The sequence below is a fragment of the Ischnura elegans genome, chromosome X (assembly GCF_921293095.1).
Source record: "Ischnura elegans chromosome X, ioIscEleg1.1, whole genome shotgun sequence".
NCBI classification, from domain to species: Eukaryota; Metazoa; Arthropoda; class Insecta; order Odonata; family Coenagrionidae; genus Ischnura; species Ischnura elegans.
In genome coordinates, this window is record NC_060259.1 from 63,366,364 (window position 1) to 63,376,988 (window position 10,625).

The window sequence follows — 10,625 nt, forward strand, 5'->3', positions numbered from 1 at the left end:
AATGGCCCCCCTACCTCTTGTGGTGTGCAAAATCAGAGGAGATGTAATGCAGTTGTTTATTGGTTTAGGTTGCGCTCAGGCGAAATACCTGGATCGCCACACTCAGGATTTGGGTTTCGAGTCCCAACAGCGAATTTTCTATTTCATTAGAGAAAGGGATTACATAACTTGCTTAAGGTTTTCTTTTACGAAAACTTCGGAAGATTATTCGTAGTACCATAATCTTAAGATACTGTAATTACAACTGAATAGTCCTACTCTCTATATTTATATTCGGAAATTCAGCACACCTTTAGTACTCCAATTGACTCCATGAGCAATACACATTCTAAACGAGAAGCCGGCCCCGGAACTAGTGCAGGGCGTAATGGGCACGTGCCCCCGGTGGTAGATTACAGGTGGCGGCATAATTTGAAAACTTTATTTAAATAGTTTTTTTCTTATTTTAGTATTTAATAATAATTATTTATTTCTAAATTATTAAACAATAATGTCTACAAAAATTTAAACGGAAACATCAGGTGTAATTTCAACTACAGCATCTCACAAAAGGGCTTACGCATGTATTTGCCGGCCTAATTGGCAGCGCGATAAAGTCATTTCCTGCTAAACAAGAAGTAGCGGGTTTGAGTTTCGCCCGGGTAGGTTGCCTCTAGTCAGGGAAGGGATTTTCTTCCACGAGTATATGTTAAATTGTGAAAGCCACGATGTAAAATGGCCAATTTGTGCTGTATTCGGTGGTATGACAATGATTGAATATAAGTAAAGTATTATATTTTATGGGTTGGAGGATGGGGAGGAAGTAAGCAAGGGGCGTTCAGTGGAGGGGCCCTACCATTTAATACACGTTCAAAGTGTTTCCCTCTATTTTGTTTGCCTTCCCTTAATTAATCCGTTTATTGTATTAGATTACGGGGCTAGTGATGAGCGATATATTGCCACCTGTGATTGAACCACCGTTACTGAAAAGAAAGAGTCATTGTCGGGGACTTAATACTTGGAATCACTGTGACTGAAGAATGTTTTAAACTGTGTTTCTAACGCATACAACGCCGACAGACTGCAACTATGTAGGCGGCAAGTGTGATGCGGTGCGTGTACTGTGAAATTTTGCCTAAATTCTCTAAATTTCACGGTAGTGGTTCATTCAGATGAGCTTATAGCCCAATTTAAAAAAATATCAGCCATATGGGACAACTGAGGAAAGAGATGGTGGGTCTCCTCTTTGTTCTTTCCTTCGATATAGATATCATTCACCCTTTTTAATACCATACATACTTTCTTGCTGTCTAGCTCAAACTCGAACTTTTGTAATAAAAGCCCTTTATCATTACTTGACGTAGGCATGTTTACAACAGATAACAAAAATTTTTTTCCTGCTTTTTCCGTGGAAGGTCACAATATTTATCCGCTTTCCTAAACGCCGGTTACAAGCTGCTGGTTTTCAGTCACTTGGAACCAGCGTTTTAGGGCAGGCGCGCCCTGGCGCGACCACGACCACGACCTGTGGCACACGACCAGTGGCACACGACCAGTTTTAGCATTGCAACAAATAAAGCGACGCGCACTAGGCCAAGTGCGACTCGTTGGTCGGACCCGAGTCGTCCGACCAAATTTTTAAATTTTTGTCGTCCCCGACTCAGCGGTCGTTGCGGCCAGTAATAACACATATTGTAATGGCGCGCCGCGCACTGACTCCGACTTCACTCCGACCCGGCCATACCGACTGAGCAAGCGGACGGTGAACGGGTTTTGCTATCGTGGGTGTAGTCGTGGTCGTGGCAGTGGTCGTGGTCGCGCTAGTGCGTGCCTGCCCTTACGTGAACGCACCCTGACGTCTCAACCGATGGATGGACTCAGTGAACTCATTAAAATGCGAGTTTAGTTACCACATATTTGGGGTCCGACGTGGAGAATCTCTTATGTAATTTTTCTTGGGACGCTTCATGGTACGTTACGGTACTTGGCGGTGTCAACTGGTGGTAAGAGTTCATTTGCGCTAAAAGGGAAGGTTATGACAGAAAGGGTGGATAGAAACCTGGCGTTGGAAATGGACTAATTTTATCGGAAGGCGCCTAGTGGAACACTGCTTAACATCCCATCCGATGGATGGAGATGTGTACATGAAATATTCTCCATAAAACATGCAAGCAGGGATCGGACAGTCTCGGAAAATCTCAGCAATCACCGGGATTTGAACCGGAACACAAGTGGTCGGAATTCAACGCTATAGCTACCACACCAACTCAATTCCCAATGAAGATGCTTCCCAATATTCTACTTTACGCCACCTCTATGCTCAGATCGCCTTTCTTCCCTTCTTGTGCAACACTTCAATACTTCTCAATGCGATTCTTTGTTGATGACCCGCCTATGTTATATTTTTGCCAATTAAAGTCATGACAGAGAAATGTAGCTGTAGTTTCAACATTGAAAATAATAGTAAAGCGTCGTTTTCTCATGAATTATTAAGAGGAAAATAATATTCCTGAGTATAAAATATAACTTTTTAAACTAAGAGTTATTAAACAGGATTCCGGCTAACTCTTAATGCATCCTAAAAACAAATTTGTTTATAATGCACCGATAATATTCCTCTTAGTAAAACCTTGCAATCCAATTCTATCTTTTCAAGAACCCTGGAAGTACCTTTTAGCCTTAAAATTTTTTTACATGAGTTTTCTTGCATTAAATCTTTCGGTCCAGTTTTCTAAATTCATTTTGAAACCACTGTCCGTTTTAATTTTAATTGCCATTCTTCTCTCCAAGCAGTTCCTCGGTCACAGCTTTAATAGCAGCTCATGTGAGTCTCCATGCTTCCATTAGACGTTCCATTTTGGTGGATAAATTCCTTGTGCGTTATTAATGGAAGCACTTTATTCGTTTACAAGGGATCATAGAGAATGAAAATGTTCGTTTTAATTCTACACCTAAGTTATACCGTGCGAGACATCTCAAGAATGTTGGGCAAGTGTTGATCAAACATCAGTATGCCGCGTGCAATACGATTTCCATATGCACAGCACACGCTCCAAGAAACGTTACGCATCGTAACAAATCAAACTACCAAATATATGCAAAGGCAAAAAATTTCAAATAATAATAAATTTTAGCTATCAATATACCTAGAACAAAAAAACAAAACTGTATAGTCGTAATAACAGTATCTTCGGATTATGGTACTTCGAGCTATATTCCGAAGTATTCGTAAAAGAAAACCGTCAGCAGGTTATCCAAAACCATTCTCTAATGAAATTGGAAAAGTCGCTGGCGGGACTCGAATCCCCTATCCTGAGAATGGCGATCCAGGTATTTCGCCTAAGCGCAACCTTAAACTATAAACAACTGAATTACATGTCCTACGATTCGAAACACCGCATGGAGTCGGAAGGGTATTGGTAGGACACTTTGCCAATAGATGACAGTGCGTAAACGTGTTGGCCCGTTTAATTGAGAAACGCGATTCTTTCGTGTTAAAGGAAAAAGTGTTTTTGTTCAGTGAGCAAATGGGTTCTTAGCATTGATTCTCTGTTAGGTGCATAATGAAAACACTCCTGCCACATTATTTACTGTTCATTTTAGTAATTTGAAATTTGTCTCGCGGAATGCTATTTTGATATCGTTTTAGTTGGACGTGTAGCGATCTTACACATAGGTGATTTCAGAACTATCATGTCGTTCTCCCTTGTCGGAGAGACTGATACGAAACTTGTGTAACACATCGAAGTGTAGGTGGCAGGCCCCGCTCACTAGGCAGATGCTAACGAATGCCTGAAGATGTCAGGGCAGTCGCCGCGAGCAGCGCCTCTGGCGGCTCGGCACTGATTAAAGCGCGAATTCGAAAATCCACAGGGGATATCCTTGTACTTAGTTTATGTCTTTATTGGCTGAGATTTTCCTCTCGCTATAATGCCGCAACATTGTAGCAAGAGGCATTTACGTTCATGCTGTTCACCGGCTGGGAAACGAAGGTAGCCAAGATACCTCTATGATTTAAATACGACTACCGGGTGACTTCGTTGACCTACAACACTCTTTTTCTCGACGTCCACTGTCAGGTCCGGCTCAAGGCAAAATACTTACCACGGAAAACTACTGTTTTTTCGCCCACCTACTGCGGGTTTTGGCATGAGATATCCCCAAATTACATGGGGTTTGGTATGGAATAACCCCCAATCAAATATGGTCGCCCCCTAGCTATGTCGCCCGGCCCTGACCACTGTTGAGACTAAGTAAGCAGTTAACTAGAAAACCATGCCTTTACATTAAGAATAGCCAAGTTATATTTTAACAATAAACTACATTGCTAAATTAATATGCATAAATAGTGTTTAGAGTATACAATGTGAGGAAAATCTCAGTAAATGGTATTGTATGCAATGAAACCAATAATATTAAAGAATCAATTCCAAAAAAAAGGAAATAGACTACTACTGTGGAAGAAGGAGGAGAGGAGCGCAATCCTCCTCCTCCTTCTATGTTCCTAACATAATATAACAAAAGATAAAGAATAAGACAGTAATCGTTGTTTAGGAATTTATTTGCTGGATACCTTACATTAATCATGGATTTTTTTGGTTCGTCCAATTTTATTGCTTCACTATGTTAGTGTCCACTAATTTGAGAAAGAGAATTATTTACATTACTACAACATTGTTAATGGCGTTACTCACTGAACATGCGAAAGTCACAGCATCATTTAACGAGCCAACCTAATAAAGTTTGGATGTCTTGAAGAAGTCACTATTTCTTCTTTTGTCCTTGATCACGATATGAACTGATGGGATTCGCAGGTACAAAACTTCAACTTCACAAGTCCGTGGTATAATCGCAAGATACATCTCTATTCATATTGTAAAAGCTCGGCACCATTCCCAACGAGCAAGAAAACACTCCGGAGTACAGGTACAAGCACACAAAAACAAGCAATAATTAAATAGCAGCGCGTAATGGGATCAAAATAACGATACACATTGATACACATGCATCACCGTTTCCAAAACAAACAATGGAATTCATCCGGGGAACGACAATTCGATCCTAATCCTATCGATAGTGTGAACCCCTATCGATTGTGAGAGCCACAATCGATCATGAGACCTTCTATCGATAGCTGCCAAATAAGTCCGAGCCAGATGTCTCCACCGTCGAAAGAGAGATAGAGAGAGAGCCAAAAGCTATACTATAGGGCCTTATGGGAGTGAGCGAGGCCTGGTAGGTGGTGTGACTCGAACAGCAAGAGGTGCCAACTGTGTAATATATTTATGGCCTGGCCGATCTAGTACCTACTCCAAGGATAGGTGGCGTTAGTTGTCACCGGGAAATTCAAACCGGGCTTTTTCCCAAATCTGTTTAAGTTTTCGATTTAATTTTTTTACATGGAGATTTCAGCCTATAACAATTCAAATTACCAACAATTAAATAAACTGGAGGTAATTTGAATTCTTATCGGCCAAAATATCCATAGCAAAACCACTTCATCATTATTAAGCAGCTAAAGCAGCTTGTTGAGAATTATTTGTCACTTTACTGAGAACTTGAGAATTTAATGAGCATTCATTCATCAATCATTACAAAAGATGATGATAAATCATATTATCGATAAAAATACCCCTAAAGCAATGGAATAACTCTAAAGGCAATTATAGGCAAAGTTGAAAATAGCATGCGCTGCTTAAAAAATTCAAATAATACAATATTGTCAACACAAAAATTTAATTAACTCAATAATGTGCAGCTACACAGTAACACAATTCATGATAAATAATGAAAAAAGTACAAAAATATGAAAAATATCAATTTTCCTCTTTAGTCTTGCCAGAAATTATAGCTGTTCTTCACTTTTTCCACAATGATGATCCCTGATTGCTAATTCAACCAAATAACCTGAAAGAAATGAAGGACACGAATGAGACATGGCAATCACCACCATGTTCTCTAAGGTAAAAGTAATATTAAAATCCTAGGAGAAGGGAGAACCAAACTTTTTCTAAAATAACACATTGGTCACCAACTTAGTAATGCCTTTACACTATCATGTTTTTGGTTTAGGAACAATTGGAACAATTTAATTGGGCCTCACTTCATCATTAGGACCTAACATGATGTCTTGGGAGCCCTACTCCCTCCTTTTTGGAATGATTTTGTAGGAATACAGAAAAATCAATTTAAGGTTGTCATGAAATTTATAGGTTGTTCTTAATACATTTGTAGTAAAAATTTAAAAAGCAGGTGATTTGGTAAAAATTAAAAAAACATCAGGAGATACTGTAAATATGAATGTTTGCTAACACACACTCAGGAGTTAATACAAAGGAGCTGAAGATTACTCATCTGTCACCTTAAAGACTAGGCCGAATGCGACTAACAAAATTCAATCGCTGTCATTCAAAGGAAAACTGAGTGCATAAATATTTTTTGTTGAGATAAATTATGTCACCATATGCTTAATAGATCTCTGATAAAAATAAACTCCTCCATTGTGGTGAGGTGTACCCTCCAATGAGGGTAAGGGAAGGATAGGTGTACCCTTCAGCAAGGGTAGACGAAGGGTATTTTAGAACATTGGTGGGTAGGCCCTCTCCTTCCTGGAGAGTACGGGAAGGGTTGGGCCAGCCTCAATGAAGGGTACAGGAAGGGTAGGACTAATATAAAAACTAAATTAAACGAATGGGGATGAGTTGTAACAGTGATTTCTAAAGTTATAAGACAGAAAAAAAATTAGCCTTTACATGGTCTTGAATCCAGAACCTACATATTGGAGGATAATGAACTAGTGCTTTAACAACCTCAGCTATCGAGGTACTTGTCAGATGTTGTTTCTCAACGGAACTTATACTACAAAATCTTAAGATGAGATTCGCACCCAGGCCTATGTGGAAGAAAGCTGTGACTTTTTTCTACCTATTTCGTTTCAGAAAATAAGATCGGCATTCAAGTACCGAACATCACTCTCGCGATGTCCCATTGTCAGCCACACAAATATGTTACATCCTAAAAATGTGAATGAAAGAACTTCTAAATGAGCTTTTTTCAAACAATTATAGAAACTATTGTGTACAGTGGCATAGCCAGGAATTTTGTTTGGGGGGGGTCCAAAACCAGGTGGGGAAAGTTTTGAAAAACAGGATACTAAATAATGGGTTTTCAACTAATTCAAACACTTTTCATAATCGAAAAAACTTCAATAGTTAAAGAAGTACATATTTTAAAATTCATTATTTTTCAATATTTTGTTTTCTTTTATGAAGGAAAATGATTGTTTTTATATTTCGGGGGGCGGAGGGTCCAAATCCCCCGGGATCCCACCCCTTTCCTATGAAAAAATTGTATAAACCTCTTTCAAATTTTTATGCATTCTTATACATTGCCATGGTAATGTATAAGAATGTATAAAATTTTGAAACAGGTTTATACAATTTTTTCATAGGGGCTGGCTACGCCACTGAATATGTATACATATTATTGTTTTCCTTAAGGGAGTTTTAAAGATTAGTTGTGTAGCCCATCTATCTTTGCTTTCAAAGACTCCTTACGTTCTTGTACAGAACTCAATACTCTTTAGCAGGTGAAAGTAGCTGAAGAGACACTTTCAGGATATGTTTTCCTCAGTTATAAATGCCAAGTCCCAAGGGAGGGTAAACGAAGGATTTTTCTACCCTTAATGGTGGCTAGAGGAAGGGTACACAGATGGTAAGGGAAGGAGTTCCAAGGAAGGGTAGACGAAGGATTTTTCTATCCTTCCCTTACCCTTAATGGTGGGTAGGGCGTGGGTTGTGCAAGGGTAACTACCCACCATGAAGGCTACTACCCTTCCTTTACCCAACATGGTGAAGTTTTTTCAGGGATATTAGTCATTAGTGTATCATAACCTAAAAGGCGTTAGCGTAAAGGCATTACTCATTTGGTGTCCACTTAATGAAAATGAAACAGGAAGCACTGAATGATAGAATGATTCATCAAATTGTTGGCACACTCTTTGAGGAAATATCCTCATGAAATACTTCTGACTTCATGAAATTGTAATACTAAACTGAATCAAAAATTTAAACATATGAAACAGTTTGATCAGAAGATCTGAAGGCAGAGTGACAGAATTAAAAATAACAGAGGACCAAATGTAGTTGTGAATTGAGATCTCAGCTGCTTACAACAATGAATATGTTACTGTATTCATGAAGTAACAAGAAATGGCAGAATACTTGAATTCATAGAATAGCTGAAGTCATCAATAAGTTTGGTTTAGAGCATCAAACTTGTCAAAAATTAAGAAAATTGCATGCAATATTACAAGAGAATGACAAAGAGTTTGAGAATCCACATTCACATAATAGTTAACAATCATTCTGGACAAAATTTTGTATGAAGTGGAATATACATGCAAAAATACATGGTGACTTCATTTCAGGCCTTGGTCAATATACTTCCAAGACTTGATACTAAAAATCCATCAATGAATTCTTTAACTAATCGATACATACTTTTTAAAATGTGAGCCTCAACATTCGATCAGAAAAGTGTGGAAGGAATGGAGGGATTTAGAAAATTATTACATTTCCTCTTGAATTACTTACCTTTAGCAAAACAGTAGATTCCTAGACCATATATACGGCATGCCATCAGAGGTAACTGGAATACATCAACCGGCTTGCTGCAAGTAATACAATGGATATATTTTAATTGGTGGCAATGATGACAATTGTTTCAGATCTAAAAGTTAATGTACATATATGGTTCAGTCCCTTTGTAGTAACATACCTTTGTTTCAACAGCAACAGATTGATCATCCTCATATCTCTGTCATGCCATCTAGAGGTAGCCAGAATGCATCAAAGAGCTTGCTGAAAATGAAAATGATTGATGGCAATAATGAAAATATTTAAATGTCCAGCTATTGAGTAGTCATTTATGAGCAATATAATTTCAATTCATACCATCATATATCTTCATAAATGATGGTATGAATTGAAATTTATATATTTCATTCATACCATCCTAATGTGTCATAAGAACCAATTAACTGCAACTACATTTGTCAAACAGCAACCACTCATTTGTAAAATTTTCAGTGGAAAACACTCTAATGCTATATCTAAGGATTATTTCACATCTGTTCAGTTATTTCTAAGCTAAAATTCAATTTACACTCCCAAAATTTACAATAAGAAGAATGACTGATGGAAAATAAGAATCACTTTATAAATGGACACTAATTAAGTAACAACAGAAACCCTCCTCCTTTTTCCGGGCTTGGGACCGGAAACACAGGCCCTGAGATATCAATACCTCCACTGCAAAAATAGGTCAACAATCACCCACCGAATCAAATCTTAAGATTAATACAAACAGGATTAATTAATACAAACAGGAGGTCCACAAATCACATGAACAAGTTCTTTTACTACAGCGTATATTAATGGAAGTACTTCCATGCATCTCCACCGATGGCTTAACAAGTTATCACTCTGCCTCTCCTCCTTTTATAGAGAAAATAATTGTGTTTAGTTGCTACATGCAATTAAAACGGTACGTGGAAATTGCTGATGCAATGATCATGTTAACATGTTACACTCTGAAACATTTCACCAATCTTTCAGAACGAATGTCGGACACATATGAATGACAATTGGTGAAAAATAACGAGGGTATCTTGAAAACGTTGCATCAACAACGTTCACCACCAGCATTTCCAACAACCCCATCAACTTAATAGACACATTGGAATGATTATCGAATGAAAATCAAAATTCCTTGAAGAAAGAATTACATTATTAGCTAATATGGCTTGAAAACTTAACAGATTATATCAAATAATTATATATATGACTGAATGAAGAAAACACTCACCTGGAAACAGTTCGCGGAAATCGAAAAAACTTGCAATCTTTCGATTGACAACCCCTAACTGCACATTTATCGCGCATTTTGAGGCGTTAAATGTCACTACACTTCCAGAAAATTGTCAATTAACAAACCTTTTCTGCGTTAAAAGCAAAAAAGAACACGGCCCACAACGAGTATGACGACAACAACAACACAGCTGATGGACGGCATGGAACGGTGCGCAATGTCCGTTGAAACGATTCAAAACATAAACACATGTGCGAATGAAAATATTACTTTGCGTTATGTAATAATATCAAAAATATCAATAAAAATAAAAATACGAATATCTGAAAGTGCTTCATCATTAAAATTGAAAAAATATATTTGAGTTATAGCTTACTCCAACTATAGGCGGAGTGGCGGACGCTGGTACCTCTTCCCCCGGGCCTGATAAACGGCCTTGCTAACAGCGTATGCTCGAATTACTGATGAGCGGAACTGTGATTTTCGGATCACTTCGTTACCTGAGACTGCTACTCATCAGTAACGGCGATTCTCAATTGTGATTGCGATCACCGAGGTGAATCCGGTGAATCACTCTTAAAAGTCATCGGTGATTTGTGGCGCTGCTATTCCTGCTACTTTGTCCAATTCCAAGGAATGAGCTCTCCTCAATAGGAACAAATAAACTTATAGAAAATTGTAAAATTAGGCAAATTATTTTTTTGAGGGAATAATTCTGATTCCGAGTTTATACTACAATAATTAAGTTAATTTGATGTGGTAAAAGAATTGATAAA

The 10,625-nt window shown here is 38.1% G+C and overlaps 2 long non-coding RNA genes across 2 annotated transcripts; both read right to left on the reverse strand.

Moving 5' to 3' along the window:
* Positions 1 to 4,522: 4,522 nt before the first annotated feature.
* On the reverse strand, positions 4,523 to 5,184 carry LOC124171407. Its single transcript, XR_006867704.1, has 2 exons — positions 4,713 to 5,184; positions 4,523 to 4,615 (listed from the first exon to the last, which is right to left on the reverse strand). It is a non-coding gene; the product is annotated as an uncharacterized LOC124171407 (long non-coding RNA).
* A 510-nt stretch (positions 5,185 to 5,694) lies between these two features.
* LOC124170984 lies at positions 5,695 to 10,131 on the reverse strand. The gene is made up of 4 exons (XR_006867619.1): positions 9,847 to 10,131; positions 8,758 to 8,840; positions 8,574 to 8,650; positions 5,695 to 5,886 (listed from the first exon to the last, which is right to left on the reverse strand). It is a non-coding gene; the product is annotated as an uncharacterized LOC124170984 (long non-coding RNA).
* Between the last annotated feature and the right edge of the window lie 494 nt (positions 10,132 to 10,625).